Source organism: Protopterus annectens, chromosome 3.part1 (genome assembly GCF_019279795.1).
Source record: "Protopterus annectens isolate FY-2018-M chromosome 3.part1, PAN1.0, whole genome shotgun sequence".
In the NCBI taxonomy this organism is placed as follows: domain Eukaryota; kingdom Metazoa; phylum Chordata; order Ceratodontiformes; family Protopteridae; genus Protopterus; species Protopterus annectens.
Window position 1 is genome coordinate 1,881,302,999 of NC_056732.1, and position 20,319 is coordinate 1,881,323,317.

Genomic DNA, 20,319 nt, shown 5'->3' on the forward strand with positions numbered 1-20,319 from the left:
AAGTTTGAGAAACAGAGAGCCCAATATCATACACACATATTTGTAGAAACACAGTAGCTTGCTATACAGGGCATATGCACCCTGCTGCCAGGACAGACTCTGTCCTCACCTACAACCTCCAGGTATATTTATTTATTTATTTTATTTTATTTTACATTTGTTGACCGGGTTAGTCTGGCTGGGCAGAAAGCCCTTTTTCAGCAGTGACCCCCTCAGGGAGGAAAGCTCCATTAGAGTAAAAAAGTAACAGTTTGTACAGATTCCACATTGTATTCTAACAACAGAGTAAGCAAAAAACTATTTGCAATATTTACATTACAGTCAAGATTAAACAGTAGTTAGCAGTAAGGCTTTACAGAGCATAGTATACAAGTAAACTGTAGAGGTAATACAGGGGGGTTTAAGAATCAATAATAAGAGAGAGGCAGGAAGGTTGGAAATAAGAAGCAGTGAGAAAAACTGGTTAGATGAAGGGGCTAGACATAGTAGGGATGTTATATAGGTAGAATTAAATTTGAGATGAGACCGGAGGTTGGGGATAGAAAACATGTGGAACCAGAGGAGAGAGGTATGTAATGTAGAATAGTATGAAGGTTAGAGGAGAGAGAAAGAGGGATAGAGTGGATATTGTTTATGGTGGCTGACTGCAGTGGCAGTACCAGTGGGTTTTGAGGTGTTCCTTTAAAGCTGCTTTGAATAATTTTGGGTTGGTAAGGGACCTTATCTCTTGAGGCAGTTTATTCCAGGACATGGATGGGTGGTAGCTATACATTTTAGATCCAGTTTTAGTTTTGGGTTTGTAGATTTTGACTAACTTTTGGTTAGAGCTTCTTAGTTGTCAGTAGGGAGAGTGGTAGGAGATAAGTGGTGTGAGTGTTGGACAATAAGAAGGCAAGTAAAGGACAGAGTGAATAATGGAGAGCTGTGAGAGTAAACGGTGAGGTAGTTCTAACCAGGTCATTAGTTTTAGAGAGATGCAGTGATGAGATTTATAGTTTTGATGTGCTCAAAGTGAGCAATTTTATTGTAGGTGGTTTCAGGTTTGGTGATAAGGGTAGTCAAGATTAGTAAGAATCTGGGAGCCATACATAAGACTGGGTAGGAGGTATGATTGAGAGAGTGTAATCTTGGCTTCAGAGGAAAGGAATTTTTTAGATTTGTAGATGAGTCCGAGTTTTTGATGGATCTTTTTGATACAATTATTGATATGTGTATCAAATTTCAACTGATCATCTATGGTAATTCCTAAGAGTTTGGTGCTAGGTTCTACTTGTATGGGGGTGTTGTTATGAGATAGAATAGTGAAAGTAAATTTGATATAGGCCAGATTTTTAGGGAGGAACAGTAGCAGTTTGTTACTTTATTTTTTGGATTGAGTATGAGCTGATTGTCAGTTAGCCATGTTTCGATTGCGTTAAAGGCAGTTAGGGTGGCAGGTTCAGAGAGGGAGCTGGCTACAGTAGTAACAGTGAAGTCATCATATTGAACTAATGAAGACTGGGGAGGAAGAATAAAGTTTGTTAGTGAAAAATATGAGTCTTGAGGAACACCCATTCCGACTGGTAGATGTAATTTGTTTAAAAGGAGAGGATCAGAGACGGTATCAAATACATATCCAGAAATAGGCATGAAACTAGCTTGTGGTTATCCCTGGCCAGACAGATGATAAGGGTAGACCAGTATGCTCCACGGGCGCTTCTTCCAGCATTAGGACAGCCCCCCAAGCTAATAACACTCCGCGGGCTCCCCAACATACCGCCGCCGACCTGAGAAGACCACTCCAAGTGCGAATGCACTACAAAGATTTAACCATCTGTGATTGACTGTAAAACAAAACACCTAATAGTTGCTCAAGACAGCCCCCCAAGCTAATAACACTCCGCGGGCTCCCCAACATACCGCCGCCGACCTGAGAAGACCACTCCAAGTGCGAATGCACTACAAAGATTTAACCATCTGTGATTGACTGTAAAACAAAACACCTAATAGTTGCTCAAGGTAATGAACGCCCAACCTAAAAGTGTTTTATACACTTACTTTCTGAAACAGAACTTACTTTATATTAAAATCATAAATAAAGTATATATAAACCATACGGTCACCTTAAGACTTAAGGAAATCCTGTGGTGTAATCCCGAGGTTTCATTACACCCTTGTGGTATTTCCGCCTCTCTGCTTAAGGAAAAGTATTGGGCTAGACCAGTATGCTCCACAGGCGCTTCTTCCAGCATTAGGGTAGGTTGTAAACCAATTCCTACCTTGCTGCATCTCCCATTTTAGCGGAGAAACTAAGAGTATTTGTTTGCATTTAACATTGTACTCATTTAGAGCTCGCTTTGTAGAGCACGCAACTTTACTGTAACTGAGTACTACACTGTATTGATGTCTACTTGAGCTTTTTATTTCTGCTTAAGAACTCTGCTAAGCAGCGTGTTGATTGTAGTGCATGCTCATCCTAAGCTGTACACTGCTGCATTTATAACCTTGTTGTTACTGTGATTTTGAACTGCTGCATTTATAACCTTGCTGTTACTGAGATGTTGGACTGAACAAATGTTAAATTGGGCATAGTACTCTGCTTAGTGTACTGCTTAAAGCGTGCGTGTTGTTAACTGAGCACGCTCAACCTAAGTTTGAACCCTGCTGCAGCTTTGTTGATAGCCATTACTCTTATGTTGAAAGCCATTACTTTTATCTGAGTACCACTATCTTTTGTTGTAAGTTGAATTAACAGATCTTACAGTTTGTAATTGGCTTGGGAGCACGCTCTCCCTGATATACTGGCTGCTTTGTAGCGTTGATTTGTACAGCTGCTTTTGCCTTGTAGCGTTTATTTGTACTGCGTGCTTTTCACTAATGTTAAAGCAGTTTGAAACGTGCAATTTAATGTTTATGCCTTCCTATGTCTCTTACCAAAACTAAGACTATTTTAAACTAACGACAATAACCTTCTTTCATTATCTCTACTTTAGACAGCCCCCAAGCTAATAACACTCATTGGGCTCCCCAACATACCGCCGCCGACCTGAGAAGACCACTCCAAGTGCGAATGCACTACAAAGATTTAACCATCTGTGATTGACTGTAAAACAAAACACCTAATAGTTGCTCAAGGTAATGAACGCCCAACCTAAAAGTGTTTTATACACTTACTTTCTCTGAAACAGAACTTACTTTATATTAAAATCATAAATAAAGTATATATAAACCATACGGTCACCTTAAGACCTAAGGAAATCCCTGTGGTGTAATCCCCGCTCCGCTTCGCCCTCGCTACGCTCGGGCTCGCTCCGTGCCCCTCCCTGCCCCCTATTCCCACCCGCCGCCACCACCTCTACATTTATTTGTCCTTAAGCCCATCCCCCTTACCACCATCCAATTACAACTGTCCCTCACCCTGTACCACTCCCTTCCACTTCTCCACCAGTCTTCACTACAAAGTCTACTCCTCCAGTCCGCCCACCCCTTTTTCCCTCCCACTGTCACTCCCTCCTCCCTCCTCCTTGCTCTGTTACACACCAATTTGCAGCAAGGTAGTTCCCCCAGCTAATACCACTTACCAACCCCCCCCCTCACCATGGATAAAAACGCTCTTAGTACCTTCCCCCTCACCATATTACTACTTATCTTATCCTATCTGGTAACTAGGTGCGAAACCCTAGACCCAGCAGGCGCCTACTTCCTAATGGTCAGACCTCCCTGCACTCCCATGACACCTCCAATGTCATTCAACCCTCTCATCACCCTGCTATTGTCGTGCTCCAACAGTATCCACCCTACTCTCTGGTACCCGAAAATATCCTCAACAAGGAACATCTTAAACTACTAATGAAACTCCAAAGAATACTTGATTATTTAAAAAATCCATAACAAAAGATGGTGATATCCACCCTAACCCAGGCCCCACCATTAACATTGACCCAAACCCCCTGAATGCTGCTAGTAGCCTAGCGGGCTCCCTACGTATGCTTCACCTTAATCTAAGAAGTATTAATAACAAAGTACACAACTTGCATGCTCTGCTTGCAACCCACTCCCCTGACATCATGTGTCTCTCAGAAACTTGGCTCAAACCCAGCACTAAGGATGAGGAAGTCATCCCACCTGGGTATAATATCCTCAGAGCCGACAGAACTACTAGAAAGGGTGGTGGAATAGCTGTCATGTTCAAGAACCCCTTGAATATCACTAGGAATCCACTCCAACCTCCAAAAGTCCATAACCAGGAATTGCTTGCTCTAAAGCTATCCCTAAACAACCAAAAAGTATTAATCTCATAGTCATCTATTTCCCTCAGGCAACAATGCTGAATACTTAGAACAAACTCTTAGTTGGCTTTCCACCTTCTATCCCCAGGAAGCTTGATTATTTTAGGAGATGTTAACATCGACTGGTCTCTCCACTCCTCCCAACTAAATCCACTCCCCATTAACTTACATGGATTTTCCCAACTTATTCTTTCCCCACTAGGGTGGACATGCCCAACAAAAGGAGAGCATCATAGATTGGATCCTTACTAACAAGGATCCTTCAAACTATACCTCAGGGACCCTCCCCAACGACCTTAGCGACCACCTTATCACTTTTATTATTAAACACAAATGCTCAACTACAACCCCCCTCACCAGACTAGTTAGGAACAACAAGAATTTTGTCCCAGATCAATTTCTTGAAGACCTCTATGCATGTAACTGGTCCATCCTAAAACTCTACCCTTAGATCAGGCGTGTCATACTTTAATGACACCTTCCTCAAAATACTTGACTCTCACGCTCCTAAGCGACTCATTAGAACTAAGGAGCGTGCTCGCACCTTGGCTATCTAAAGATACTAAAACTAAAATTAAACTCAGAGATCAGGCCTGGAACAAATGGAGAACCACAAAAACCCCTCTAGATCGCATCAAGTTTCTTCAGCTTAGAAACTCAACCAAAGCAGCCGTTATGTCTGACAAAAAACAATATTTCTGTCACCTACAAGACAAACATCAAAATAATCCCAAAAAATTCTGGGCAGGTTTCAGTCACCTCCTCCATCCAGGCAAATCCACTACCCCCACACCCGAAACACTCATGGATAAAGATCCAAGTGAAATAGCTAACTCTTTTAATTCCTTTTTTACTGAGACCATCCAGTCCCTCGCCAGTCAGCTTACTTCATCCCCCGTGGCTCCAACCCCAACCAACTACCCCACTCAAACTGCCTTCAATTTATAACCCACCTCCACCTACTACATTCGTACCCTCCTGAAGAAACTTAAACCAACCACCTAGCGGCTGACCTACTCCCAGCCAAATACCCACAAATAGCTTCTGATGCCATAGCCTACCCTGTATCAATCTTAATTAACCGGTCAATGTGAAGCCTCTATTCCCTCAATCTGGAAAATCTAGTATATCATTCCTCTCCACAAAGGAGGGTCCTCCACTGACACAACAAACTATAGACCCATAGCCATACTCTCCCCTATCTAAAATTTTGGGCAGCTGCATTCACAAGCAACTCATTACCCACCTCATACAAAACAACCTCCTGTCCAACACCCAACACGACTTCCGCCCCCATCATAGCACAACCACGGCTCTCCTCTCCTTTGTTGATTCAATTAACCTCAACTTGAATAACAAATTAATCTCCTCCGCTTAGACCTATCGAAAGCCTTACGATATGGTCAACCACAATCAACTGCTCCATACACTGGAAACCTTTAATCTTAGCAAAACTACCATAAATTGGTTTAGCATACCTCTCCGGCAGAAAACAAGCGGTACAGTGGCAAAACAGGATTTCAGACCTACTCCCCACTAACATCGGTGTTCCCCAAGGATCTATTCTCGGTCCCTTCTTTTCTCCCTCTTTATTAATGGTCTACACTCTATCCTCCCTAGAGCCACCTGCATTCAATCTGCGGATGACTCCACCCTAATCTGCTCAGACGACTCTCTCACCAAACTCAAGTCACAACCCAAAACTGCTTTTCTATTGTGAAAAATGGTTCTCAGATCTAAAACTCCTACTTAATCCAACCAAAACCAAATTGCTTCTATTCTACCCCACCCCAGCGACTTCATGAGCGGATCCTCCCCATACCCCCACCTCAACCTTGGCCGTGTCCTCTGATAATCCTACCAAAATCTATCCTGTCACCCACACCAAACTACTTGATGTGACAATAGACCACAAACTGAGATTTGACATCCATGTAAACCAGACCATTAAATCACTTAACAAGAAACTTGGGTCCATGTATAAAATAAAGAAATTCTTAACCCCCCACACCAAACTAACCATTGCCCGTACCCACCTCCTATCCACACTCCTCTTTGCCTCCCCAATATTCTCCTTTCTTCACAAGAAAGAGCAATAAACTATCCAATTCCTATAACCACATAGACAGATTCCTTAACGGGCTGCCCTAACGCAACCCATCACTGCCTAAATCTAAAAACACTGGGATGGCTAGAATTGCCCAACATCCTCAAACTCAACCAACTTACAGAGGCATTCAAAATTATAAAACATCCTGAAAAACTCCCTCACTGAACAATATACTTACCCCTACTCCCAGTCTAACATCCCTTAGGTCATCCAAAAGTATTCAAGTGTTAACCATTAAATCTACTAACTCGGGTGGTGAAGCTCTGTATGCCAATTCCATTGGCAAACCCTGGAATGCCCTCCCAAGCAACCTTAGACTTATACCCACTCTCCACCAATTCAAAAGTCAACTCCGAGCTCTATTAAAATCACAATGGCTATGTCCATGCTCTAATCCAGACTAATAGCTCAGGCTCCCAGCTCAACCTGGCCTACCTAGGCCTCCACCCAGCCCTTAACTTTAAGGGTCCACTATGTAGCCCTAATTATCCATCTTTACTAACTGATATCATTAATTGAATTTTGATACTATTACCTACTGTTATATTTTGTATTTTAATGTTACCTGTCTCAATTACCTAAGTTATGTCACTATATTTGTTTATGTACCTCTGTTCTTTGGAGCTTTTCTCCCCGGGTCTCCACTGAAAATGGACATGTATCCAGTTGGACCAACCCGGTCAACAAATGTAAAATAAATAAAATAAAATAAATAGTCAAGATTAATAAGAATCTGGGAGCCATACATAAGACTGGGTAGGAGGTATGATTGAGAGAGTGTAATCTTGGCTTCAGAGGAAAGGAATTTTTTAGATTTGTAGATGAGTCCGAGTTTTTGATGGATCTTTTTGATACAATTATTGATATGTGTATCAAATTTCAACTGATCATCTATGGTAATTCCTAAGAGTTTGTTGCTAGGTTCTACTTGTATGGGGGTGTTGTTATGAGACAGAATAGTGAAAGTAAATTTGATATAGGCCAGATTTTTAGGGAGGAACAGTAGCAGTTTTTCTTTATTTTTTGGATTGAGTATGAGCTGATTGTCAGTTAGCCATGTTTCGATTGCGTTAAAGGCAGTTTGGGTGGCAGAGTGGAGTTCAGAGAGGGAGCTGGCTACAGTAGTAACAGTGAAGTCATCAGCGTATTGAACTGATGAAGACTGGGGGGAGGAAGAATAAAGTTTGTTAGTGAAAATATTAAAGAGTAAAGGCCCTAAAATAGAGCCTTGAGGAACACCCATTCCGACTGGTAGAGGTAGTGACAGTGCGGACTGCCATTTAACGGATTGGGTTCAACTGGAGAGGTAGCTAGAGAGATATGAAACAGCTTCAGGGGAGAAGTTAAGGTCATGTAATTTGTTTAAAAGGAGAGGATCAGAGACGGTATCAAATGCCTTGGACATATCCAGAAATAGGCATGAAACTAGCTTGTGGTCATCCCTGGCCAGAGAGACTGTGTGGAGAAAGGATAAGAGTGCTATTTGGCTGCTGCTTTCCAGTCACTGTAAAAGAAATTATGCACCCCACAATATACAAGTACAACAAGCCAATAAGAGAATGAAAAAATATCCACCCATCTCTATTTCTAATTTCTGCCTCCCACCGCTGAAGCAGGTCAGCGTAGTACTATCACAGGTCATTGTACCGATACTAGCATGGCTTTTCAAAATGGGAGATACCACTAGCATCACTCGCCATCCTGACAAGCTTGTACCAGGCATACACCTCTCTCCTTCCTTAAAACTCCTACAGAGTGCTTGGAGGTGATGTGTCTGGCATACAAGGCATCCTCCAATCCGACCCAATACTGACAGACCTACTTTACATCAGCAAGTCAAAAGGCGTCAAAAATACTCAGTCCAGGTATCTAAACTGAATGTTGTAGAGAGATGGATATATATCACAGAGGCTACCACTGTTCCAAAACAGACTATCCATAAAAATAAAACAAAGCTCATCCGTCCATATTCAAATGCAATTTGGATCTAAGGATGGATAATAGAAAATGCACTCCAGGATTGCACCTTGTGCCACTAATGAATAGAGGCAGTTCCTAAATGCTGCATCCCTTACATGGGTCCCCTCAAATTATCTCTGGTATGATCACAGTTGTTCTCACTATGGCTAATATACAATTAACAGCCATGGGATAGGCAACACCAATCAGGAAATGTTAATTCAATCACCAAAAGGGAAACTGGCTAAGCTTAAAACATCCTCCAAGTGAACCTATGTTGTGGTAATAAATATTTTTAAGAAATTGCCCTTTTTAGATCACTAAGTGCCCCTCTCACCCTCCACTCCCCCAGTCTTCAGCAGCTTCTGGTGCCTATGGTTATAACTTCTTTTTTTCTGGAGGCAATGCCCTTACTTATGAGATGAGCAATAAAGAATGCCCTTCTTACCACTGTGGAGATACGGTGTCAAAGGTAAGGCCACGGTCAATCTGTGTTCCCTGGTCTGTTACCACTGAGTGTGTACTTAAGTTGTTGCTATTCACATGTTAGTTAGCAGGAACATTGCTCTTACCAGAAGGGATAATAATACATTTTTTGCATTGAGTTTAAGGCCATGACTCTGGTACAAATCATTTGTTTGTGTAAGACCCTCTTGGAGGATGTTGACATCATTTTGAGATTCTACGACCGCTCCCAGTTTACAGTCATCAGCAAATTTTGTAAGCCACAGACCTTAATTTAGTTTGTACTTTGGAGAAATAGATCCCAAACAGTAGTGGTCCCAGGACTGATCCCTGTGGAACAACACTGGTTACAGGTCTGCTGTTGGAGATGGATTCCCCTATATTGACAATATGAGTTCTATCAGTGAGCCAGTTAGTGACCCATCTAACGATATAAGGGTTGATGGCTACTTGGGTGAGTTTGTCAATGATGCCAGAGTGAGCGATGGTGCACTGGTGCAATGGTAGCATTGTCGCCTCACAGCATGAGGTTCTCTAGTTCAATTCTTGGCTGGTGTGCCTTCTGTGTGGAGTCTGCATGTCCTCCCTCTATTCGTGTGGGTTGCCTCCGGGTGGTCTGATTTCCTCCCATGTCACAAAGACATGCATCTGGAGCATTTCTCCCTGGGCCTCCTCTGAAAATTGGCTTCGTTCCAAGTTAGATTTTCCTGGTAAACAAATGTTAAATAAATAAATAAAAATAAAAGTAAATAGTGTCAAACACCTTGGCTAAGTCCAGGTAGGCCTTATGCACAGATTTCTGTCATCCAGGGCCTTGGTGACTGTCTCAATGAAGTCCACCTGGTGTAACAGGCACAATCTCCCCTTGACAAATATAAAGTGAGTAGGGTCAAGTGTTTGGAGATTCCCTGTATCTTTGCTGATAAGGCCCATGATGATTTGCTCCATGGCCTTGAAGATAAGGCTAGTCAGGCTAATAGGTCTGTAGTTCCTGGGATCAGTGAAAGCACCACCTTTGTGCAAGGGAATAACGGTGGCTGTTTTCCATTCAACTGGTACAAAGCTGGTGCATAGATTATGATTGAAAAGAGTACCTAGTGGTGATGCTAATTTATGTTGGAGCCCATGTAGGATGCAGCCAGGAATGTTATCAGGTCCCATAGATGCTGTGTTTTTGGTCTTAGAGAGGGCATTTACAACCTGCTCTTTAGAGAAACAGGATAAGGGACATGTGGTAGCGATGTCATGGCATATGTGTGGCAGGGACAGGGGAGTGAAGTTTTCACAGAACCTGTTGGCCAACAATTTAGCTATGTCCACCGGCTCAGTATATGTGGTATTGCTAACTAACAGTTCGGCACAAATCTGGGCCTTTCCTCTTAGGTTATGGATGTAACTATAGAATGTCTTTGGTTGTTCTTTGTTGAAGAAGCTAATTTGGATTCATAGCTTGCTTTGGATGAATTCACAAGAAGTCTTATTTTCTTGTTAAACATGAGGAGGGATTGTTTCCAGTTTAGGGTTCAGTCCCTCTTACTCTTATCCAGCAATTTCTTCCTCTTATTGTAAAGCCTGTTAATGGAAGTTCTCCACCACGCAGGTTTGCTGTTCGTTGAGGAGCTTGTTTTGGTCCTATCAAGTACGGCCAAGTCGATGCAGTTATACAGTGTTTGTATAAAGCATTGGTGTAGAGCTCAGTATAGTTGCCAGTTCCATCTGAGGGAGGAAGTGCTGTGAAGTTATTTTTACCATCCCATAAGAGGTTATAGTCTGCTTTGGAGAAGTTTTTTAGTTTAGAGGGGGGCCAGGTATGATGATTACTTCAAATGAGACCGATTTGTGGTCAGATCTCACCAGAGAGGACCTCACAGTGGGGGTGCTACAGTAGTCACCCATATTGGTAAACACCAGGTCCGTGATGTTGGCACCCCTTGTGGTGGTGTCAACCAGGTGGTCCAAGGCACTGGAATTGATGAAGTTGCAGAACCTTTAGGTAAGTGAGTTTGAGCATGAGTAATTTACTCAGTCAATAGACGGGTAGTTAAAGTCACCCAAAACAATGGTGTTCAGATGTATCTTGATAGACTCATGTAGATCCAAATAGGCAGAGTAGGTGTCATGATTCATGTTGAGGGTCCTGTAGCTGGCAATGACTTGAATATATTTTCTACAAACAATTATTTGCACCTGAAGTGTTTCCAGGAAATCATACTGTTTAACCAATCTGGAGGTGTATTTATCTTTAATGAATTTTGATACACCACCTCCTTTAGTTTTATTTATTTTTATTTATTTAACATTTGTTAACCGGTCTGGTCCAGCTGGATATATTTCCATTTTCACTGGAGGCCCAGGGAGAAAAGCTCCAATTTCAACAACCAGCACCACAGCAAAAAAGGTTTAAAATTGAATACACATTAGTCTAATAGATACAACATACATCAACAACTCATTTTACAGCATGTAAGTCTAGGGCAGTCCATAGACATTATTAGAGGTATCTTTAAAACCTAGGTAAAAATAGTTACACAGACAGTAACTTTCCTATGGTTAAATTACTAAACATATTATCAGAAAAATAGTTAGGGAAGAAAAGGAGGAGGTATAAAGCAAAAGGCAGGGAATACTACCAACAGGGTACATTCTTAGCTGAGTAGAAAGGATAATAATTGTTGTCAAGTAGTAGAGATTATTTGAGTTGCCTCTAAAGTAGAGGGATAGACAGGAAAAAGAAGAGAAGAGTAGAACGGCAAGAAATGACAAGAGATACCTAGAGAGTCAGTCTGGGAAATAGCAAGGGCATAGCCAGGGATTTGTAAGATATTTCTTAAGATTTTGCTTAAGGAGAGAAAGGGGTGGAAGTGCAGTAAGGTCAGAGGGCAAGAGGTTCCAATATTTTCCAACAGTATTTGAGAAAAGTGAGTCACCAGCTAAGTTGTTAGACTTGGTGGTCCTAGCTAGAAGTTTATTGGAGGAGCATAAGGAATCAAGGTTCCTGTAGGTAATATAAGGTTGTTTAGTACTGGATTATTGTTAGGTTTATAGAAGATTTTATGAGTGATGGTAAGTTGGGAAAGTAACAGAAGGTTTTTTTAGTTCTAGCCAGTCTAGTTGACAAAGGTTAAGACAATGGTGAGTTCTATATGGGTTTCCAGTGGCAAATCTAGCAATACTATTATAGGAGTTGGATAGTTTGGTAAGATTACTTTTTTTTAGATTAGTGTAAATGGGGGCTGCATACAAAAGAGTTGAAATTAAATCGGAGTGTGCAATAGTCATTTTGGCAGTTGGAGTCAGGAAAGGTTTTATCCTATATAGGGAGCCCAGTCTTTTATTAACAGATTTAATAGTGTTATTAATGTGAATGTCAAAGGTGAGGTTATTATCAATTGTAATACCTAATAGTTTGGTGGAAGTGTCTGGGGATATAAGGGTACCATTGCTAGACTGAATGGAGAAATCTATGGGGGGGGGGCTTCCTGTTTGTTGTAAACAGTAGTAACTTGGTCTTTTTAGTGTTCAGAAGAAGGCACTGTTTAGAGAACCATGTCTCTATGGTGTTAAAAGCTGTCTGGGTTAGAGACTGCAGTTCAGAAATAGAGTTGGCAGAGCATATAATAGTGGAATCATCAGCATATTGTATACAGGTTGTTTGAGGAATGGCTATTTGAAGGTCATTGATGAATAATGAGAAAAGGAGAGGGCCAAGAATGGAACCTTGAGGGACTCCCAGGGAAATAGGAAGGTGTGAAGATAGTTGATTGTCCCAAAGAACTTAGCTTCTGGCTTAGTTCCTGGTGTCATTTAAGGGGATCCACTATCTGTCAGCCTTTTCATATCTTCAATTTGGGGTCTGAAAGTGTGGAAGGAGGTGTAACCTGGAATGGCTGGGGTGCTCTCCACAGCCTTGAGCTAGGTCTCCATGACTGCACAAATGTCTGCATCTTCCAAGGTAAGGACAGCTTCCAGTGAGTGCAGTTTCATGTTGAGATTCCTACAGTTTAGCAGCATGACCCTGAGGTTGTTTTTAGATGGAACTTTTATGCTGGGAATTTTGCCCCTGGAACACAGACTAAAAAAGGTACTATGGGGGGTGGCAAGAGCCTTAGCCAGTAGCTGAAAACCCATGGGTGACAGATGAAGACCATCTCTGACAAAGCAATGAAGTCTGTTGATCATGTCATCCCAGCCTGACAGATAGTGGATCCCCTTAAATTACACCAGAAGCTAAGCCAATTACTGAAGTCAACCATTTTCTGTTTGTAGTGAGGCATCATCCTAGGTGAAGGTAAAATAGGTGAAGGTAAAATGTTGCTTAAGGCTAGGGACATACCTGCCTGAGGCACATAGTCCAAGGGTGCAATCATGTGTCTCTTTATATAGTCCAGAGACATGGGCTATGATGGAGTCATAACAGTAGCTGTTGTTGAGAGACCTGAGTGCATGTGTGATATGGGGTATCCTGGCACCTGACAGACAGCTGATCGTGACCTTTTCCTTATCCAGCCTGGTGAGAGGGACATCATTGTGTCTCATGATGGAATCACCTGTGATTAATATGTTTGGTTTTTGTATTTTGCCTTAAGGGTTTGACCAGCAAGACACTGGTGCATGAGTTATATGTAATTTGTTCTGCAGTGGAAGTATTATGTGTAGCATGCTTGTGTTTGGGGATCTCTGGTATTTAGGTATGTTTCTGGTGGGGGCCTCCACATATGTAAGTATGTGTGATGTGGGTTTGGGTAGAGTAGGAGATGAGGTGTGCATGCTGACAACTTGCTCAGTGTCAGATGTACTGACTGGTGTGTGAGAGACCATGGATTCAAGATTTTTAATATAGTTGCATCTCTCACACGTTGTGTTTGTGTGGACTAGGAGTAGAGGGTTCTCGGTGGACATGAGGCAGTTTTTACACTGCCTCAGGATGCCCGTGTCAACCAAGCTGGCTGGAAAAATTGTGGGAAATTGTTCATCCATAGTGAGAGGTAAATTTATATGGTCAGTAAAAGAGGTCACACTTAGGAGTGGCTACTTGGTGAGAGGTGTGTTGGTATTTCTGAGGCTAGGCTTAGTGTTCCACATGACAGTAGAGCAGGGCCATGAGAAATCTCTGGAGGACCACGAGCAAGGTGCTGAGTGAATAATTTAACAAACAAAATGTTTGCATCTATATCCACCAATGGTAACCACCGCTACTTGGCAGTGTACGATGGAGTTCTACACACAAACAAGTGCAAAGGCAGGGGTTAAATAAAAACAAGAAAATCCCCTTTTTAACTCAAACTAACCAATAAGAATGCTTTATCTGAACTCTAGGCCAATCACCCTCAATTAGATGGGACCCGGACAGCACCCTCTTCACACAAGGGAGCAGAAGGTCCCTCACCAACAAAGATGGCATGAATTTGATGTCCAGGAGTTACAAAACAGTCCCAGAAATAGCAAACTTGGAGCTGGGCAGTGCTACAGCTGAACAAGTACAGTGTGCAGTAAAATGGGACAGAAAGTAGTTCAGACAATTCAGACAGACAGTGAGATGGAAATACAAAGTAAACGTGCAATATTAGAGCAAAGTAAACGTGCAGTATTAGAGCAAAGTAAACGTGCAGTATTAGAGCAAAGTAAACGTGCAGTATTAGAGCAAAGTAAACGTGCAGTATTAGAGCAAAGTAAACGTGCAGTATTAAATACAAAGTAAACGTGCAGTATTAAATACAAAGTAAACGTGCAATATTAGAGCAAAGTAAACGTGCAGTATTAGAGCAAAGTAAACGTGCAGTATTAGAGCAAAGACAGGCACTTATAGCTGATTGGAAGCGACGGATGCCTCCTTTATTTCAGTATCTCAAAGAGAAGCTAGTTTTAGTGCTCAAGTGATAACAAACAGTCTAGATTCAGTGAGTCTGAATATAGCCTATGCTATAAAATGCAGAAGTGCTAGAAATACAAGATGCATAAAATCACAGTCACAAGAGCAGAAAGCAGTTTAAATAATGTAGGATTTACCACAAATTCCCAACATAGGAAGGTGTAGGCCTCACTCTCCTGCCACAAGAGTCTAGACCACAAACTTTCCTGATGTGAAACTGGTCTGGAAACACAAGTGCTTAAGCCAGAACTAAGACACTACAGTATAACAGACACAATAGGCCTTCAACCAGCATTTCCAGCTTAGAAGGGTGTAGGCTATACTCTCCTATCACAATAGTATAGACCACTTCCTAATTTTAAAATAACTGGTTTGGAACCCAAGTGCTTAAATTAGAACAAAGACACTTAGAACAACAAGCACAATAGGCCGTTACCCAACAATTCCCAGTTCAGAAAGGAAGAGGCCACCATCTCCTCCCACAAGAGTGTAGACCACAAACCTGCTTAACATAAAATAACTGGCCTGAAGCCAAAGTCCTTACACCAAAACTAACAAGCAGTAATAAATGCAGTAGAAACATTGCAATTGAACACTTTAAGAACAAGCAGTAAAGCAAAATAAAGTAATAAAGCAGGAATGAAGAGACATGAAACAGTAAAAACAGGTGAATACAGTTTTTTTTTTAGTTAAGTAGGAAAGGAGGAAACAGAAGATAATTCAAGGTTAAGAAACTAAGGGGGTGGGCCTTCCCAAATGATCTCACTGCACACAATAGAATGAGCTGATGCAATGTGATTGGGAGGAGTGTCCAATATCAAATTTATAGTAGAGGCGGGCAACTCAAAATCCACCCAAGTTTTAAGAACACAACAATTGGGCAGAAGGCTGAGAAGAACAAATAGGTACTGAATCAGAACAGAAGCAAAGATAAAAAAAGAAACCTGCTTAACTCAGACATGTACACAAAACACAGCTGTTGCAACCTAAGAGCACACAGACTGTTAAATATTACTGCAATAGAGCAGAAATATAGATAGATAGCTAGATAGATAGATAGATAGATAGATAGATAGATAGATAGATAGATAGATAGATAGATAGATAGATAGATAGATAGATAGATAGATAGATAGACAGATAGATAGATAGATGGATAGATGGATAGATGGATAGATATTTATCTTGCTTTGTAGTCTTATATTAGCTTTGTATTTCCAGTTAGCTAGCCACAGGTAAAAAGGTAAAGGGACAAAAATGCATACCACTTAAATAGACTAAGACTATGAGTAACAAGATAACACAGACAAACCAATCACTAAAAACTACAAGAAAGGTTTAGCCAAGCTAAATTTTCCACTGTGTGGTTCCTTAAATCCTCTGTATTAGAGGTAACATGGGATATATGCAAAAGACCCCTGCAGGACATCAGGTGTTTCAACTATATGGCAGTTCTGAATGCCTATGTCTTTTTCCTTTTTAAGTCAGCTATGGACAAATCCACAGTAGAAAATCTTTGTTGTCGTTTTTACTGATTGGTTTGTCTATGTTACCTTGTTACTCTGTTTTAGTTTGTTAGTTGGGATATTTTGCAGCTACCCTAATGGTTACAGACATCAGGTGGCTATAACAACCCTGTATTTCCAAAGGTTAGGCAAACTGTTCACTTATGCTGTGCTGATGAGGCTATAAGAAGGGGCAGAAACATGCATATTCACAGCTAGTGGGGTTTGGCTTTATTAGCCTGAATTTGTCCGTAACAGACTTAAAAAGAAAAACGTCATGGGCATTCAGAACTGCCATACAGCTGAAATACCTGATGTTTTCAAGGGGTCATTTGCATATATCCCATGTTACCCTTAATACAAGAGGTTTTAAGGAATCACACAGTGGAAAATGTAACTTGGCTAGATTTGTCTTATACCACTAAAATACTTCAAATCGCCAAAGATTCAAATAAACTTTACGTTGAATCAATAAGATTCAGAAAAGCAGAATTTATTTTTTGCAGGGTTGAGAGTGCTCTCTCTCTCTCTCTATATAAATGTATATATATTTGTGTGCATATATATGTGTCTATATATCTATATAGCTATATATATATATATATATATATATATATATATATATATATATATATATATACACACACACATTTATTTATATTTATATATATATATACATACATGTATTATGTATGCATGCGTATATATCTGCGTGTGCATATTTTTATTTTTGCTAGTGTGTGTACTGACAATGAGCTACAAGCACACAAGAACAAAGGCTTAGAAAAATAGAGTTAAGTGAATTACTGGGTCCACATTAAGAGTTCCTTTGAAATTTACTAATGAGACGGGTCCATTTTGCGATATTGTACATAAAAATTGGAAAGTTCTGACTGCAGACACTAAGATAGCTAGTATTGTAGGATCTGCACCTAGCTTTCTTTTTATTGTAGTAACTTAAAGACAGTTATGTGATATGGAACCTAGGTCTGTTGATATTAGAAGTGATATTAAAGTAGGTACCATTACTTGTTCGAACTGCAGGGTCTGCAATGCTGTTTTTAACCAATAAAAGTGTAAGCATCCTAGGAAAGATTTTGCATTTAAACCTAAGTGTTATGCACTGTAGGTCTGAAAATTTTATTTTTTATTTTTTTATTTATCATTTGTTGACCGGGAAAGTCCGACTAGGTTCCACAGAGCCTGTTTTCAGCGGAGGCCCGGGGAGAAATGCTCCAGATGCATGTCTTTGGAATGTGGGAGGAAACCTGAGTACCCGGAGGAAACCCACGCGAACACAGGGAGAACATGCAAACTCCACACAGAAGGCACCCCAGCCGAGAATCGAACCGGAGAACCTCTTGCTGTGAGGTGACAATGTTAACCACTGCACCACTGTGCACATTGTGCACACAGGTAGTATATCTAGCTACCTGTGAATTATGTTTATGTTTATATGTAGGAAAAACTAATAAAATATTAAAGGATAGGATTTCAAGACACATAGAATATAAGTACAAAACTGTGACAATGCTCTAGCTCGACATGTTAAAGACACATAGGATACAAGTACAAAACCATGACAATGCTCCAGCTCGACATGTTAAAGACACATAAGATATAAGTACAAAACCGTGACAATACTCTAGCTCGACATGTTAAAGACACATAAGATATAAGTACAAAATCGTGACAATGCTCCAGCTCGACATGTTAAAGACACATAGGAAATAAGTACAAAACCATGACAATGCTCCAGCTCGACATGTTAAAGAGAATAATGGACATGGATTTTTGTTTAAAGTGTTACAAAATATTAAGCCGAATAATAGAGGAGGGGACCTTGTCAATTTGACCCCTGGGTCTGAATGGTTGTTTGCCTTTAAAACCTATATTAAAAGGCAGGAACTTGAGTTCTTAATTGCTGATGTTAATTGTATGTTAAATGTATATAAAAAGTGTTGTGTTGGTTCCATTAATGAATCTGATGAAGCATTTTTTAAAGCAAAAGAGCGTATTTATTGTGGTTTTATATTTATATTAAAGTTTTATTTACTGCTGTGGTAGCCGTTTGTGTTTCATGTTCTATTTTGCTTTTAGTTAAACACTTACGGCTTTTATTTGTTCCATCTTCGTTTTGTTGGTTGAACTTACTAACCACCAGGCATCACAAAAATCAAAACTTGAGCAATGCTGTAACAACATTACTAAATTTGCAGCAAATACCACTTTCAGAACCCACCACTGCATTACACTATAAAGCTTAAATTAGTTAGAACTACATATTCAACTAACATATACACAGCTTCTTACCTCCTATAAAATTATCCAGAATCCATCTGCTTGTTCAGTATTAAATAACATTATGCACAACTATGTTCCTACTTAGTCTTACGATCCAATGTCGAAAAACTCCTGTCTGTCCTTAAGCCTGTCACATCTGCTGGGCATTGTTTGTACTCGGACCACATTGTTAAGGCCTGAGACTCCTTATCTCTGTCCATCAGGTCAATGCCATCACTCTCTCCCATCCTTCAAAACCATTCTGAAAGACTTAACCCAAACCTGGCCCTGTTTTTGCTCAACTCCAGTATAAACGTTATCCCTAAATGTGACCAAATACCTAGTCATACCTTATATCTCCTTACTCTCTCTTCTTCTCTTACTTACTTACTTCTATCAATTTCTCTCCCATGGTTTTCTCTCGAAATGGACTATAAACCTTCTTTTCTCTTACTTAGTATTACAGTTCCTGTTTGTATTACATTAACATACCTTTAAATTCACTCTAAACTGGCAAAAATTTCTCTAACTCTTAAATCTTTGTCGTAGCTTCATAGGATTATAGGTGTGTACTAGGCTAATGGCCCTGGAGCCTTTACAATCCTAGCCAATAGGATTACCCTGGCATCGTGCCACCTGGCCTTAGTTCCTAGTGCCTCTGTTGAGTAAAGCCACTGGAGTGATTCCTGGGGTGAATTTTCTATTTCCCATCCACTCATTAAGATTTCTCTTGAAGAGAGCCAGTGAGGTGCTCTGTTTGACATGTATGGGAAGTCTATTCCATAGCATGGGCAGTCTATGGGTTATGAACCAGTCCCTCCAGCTTGTTCTGTTGATTGTGGTAATGAGGTTGAGGTCTCTGGCGTGTGTAGTGTGGAGGGATTGGGATTTCTTTTGATGTATCATTTCTAACAGAGCTGGGTCAAACATGGCTTTGTAAGTCAAGCAGGGATCACCTCTAAGTAGGCGATATGAGACAGAGAATAGTTGGAGGTTTTTGTGTCTGTCCATATAGGCAAGTGTTTAAGGCCTAGGATCCTCTTTGTGAGGTACTTTTGTGGCCTCTCCAGTTGTTGCAGGTGTCTAGTGAGGTACATGCCAAATGGGGCATTGTATTTGATGACTGGCCTAATGAGGGAAGAGTAGAGGGAGACAATGACCTCTTTCCTTCCTGGATGCAAAACCCTTAGTAATGAGATATGCCACATAGAAGGACTTTCTGACCATAGTGGTAATGTGGTGGTCAAAAGAGTGGTTGTTGTCAACCTGTGTTCCCAGATCTCCCATAGCGCCTTCTGTGTTCTGTGGACTATCATCAATGTGGTAATTCATGGGAACCAGATTTTTCTCAAAGGGGACGACAACACATTTTTTGGCATTGACCTTAAGGTCAACGAATTGTTGGACAAGGGACTTAATTTTTATTATTTTTGTTTTTATTTTGTCTTATTTTATTCCTTTCATTAAATTTTGGATTTTAACAGAACTTTTATTATTGGATTGCACAGAGAGTTCATTTGCTTTTCAGCACAGTGGTAGACTGGGTGAACTAGCTGTTTTTTGGTGTGTGGATTATTTATTGGACAGTTCATCACAGCAAAAGGGAATATTTCTTAATTTTTTGTCACCTAGTGATATAGGGGTTGATGCCTATCTTAGTGAGTATTTCTATGATACCTGAGTGAGGAATGGTATCAAAGTCATTGGCCAGATCAAGGAAGCTGTATGAACCACCTTGCCTTCATCCACAGCTCTGGTGACTGACTCAAAGAAGTCAATCAGGTTGAATAGGCATGATCTACCCTTCAGAAAACCAAACTGTGTGAGATCCAGAGTTTGGAGATTCCCTATATCCTTGTT

The 20,319-nt window shown here is 40.6% G+C and overlaps 1 protein-coding gene across 1 annotated transcript in view; it reads left to right on the forward strand.

Annotated features, from left to right (window-relative positions):
• TMC3 (transmembrane channel like 3) overlaps positions 1 to 20,319 on the forward strand; it is a 1,325,854-nt gene that overhangs the window by 552,972 nt on the left and 752,563 nt on the right. The window lies entirely within an intron of this gene.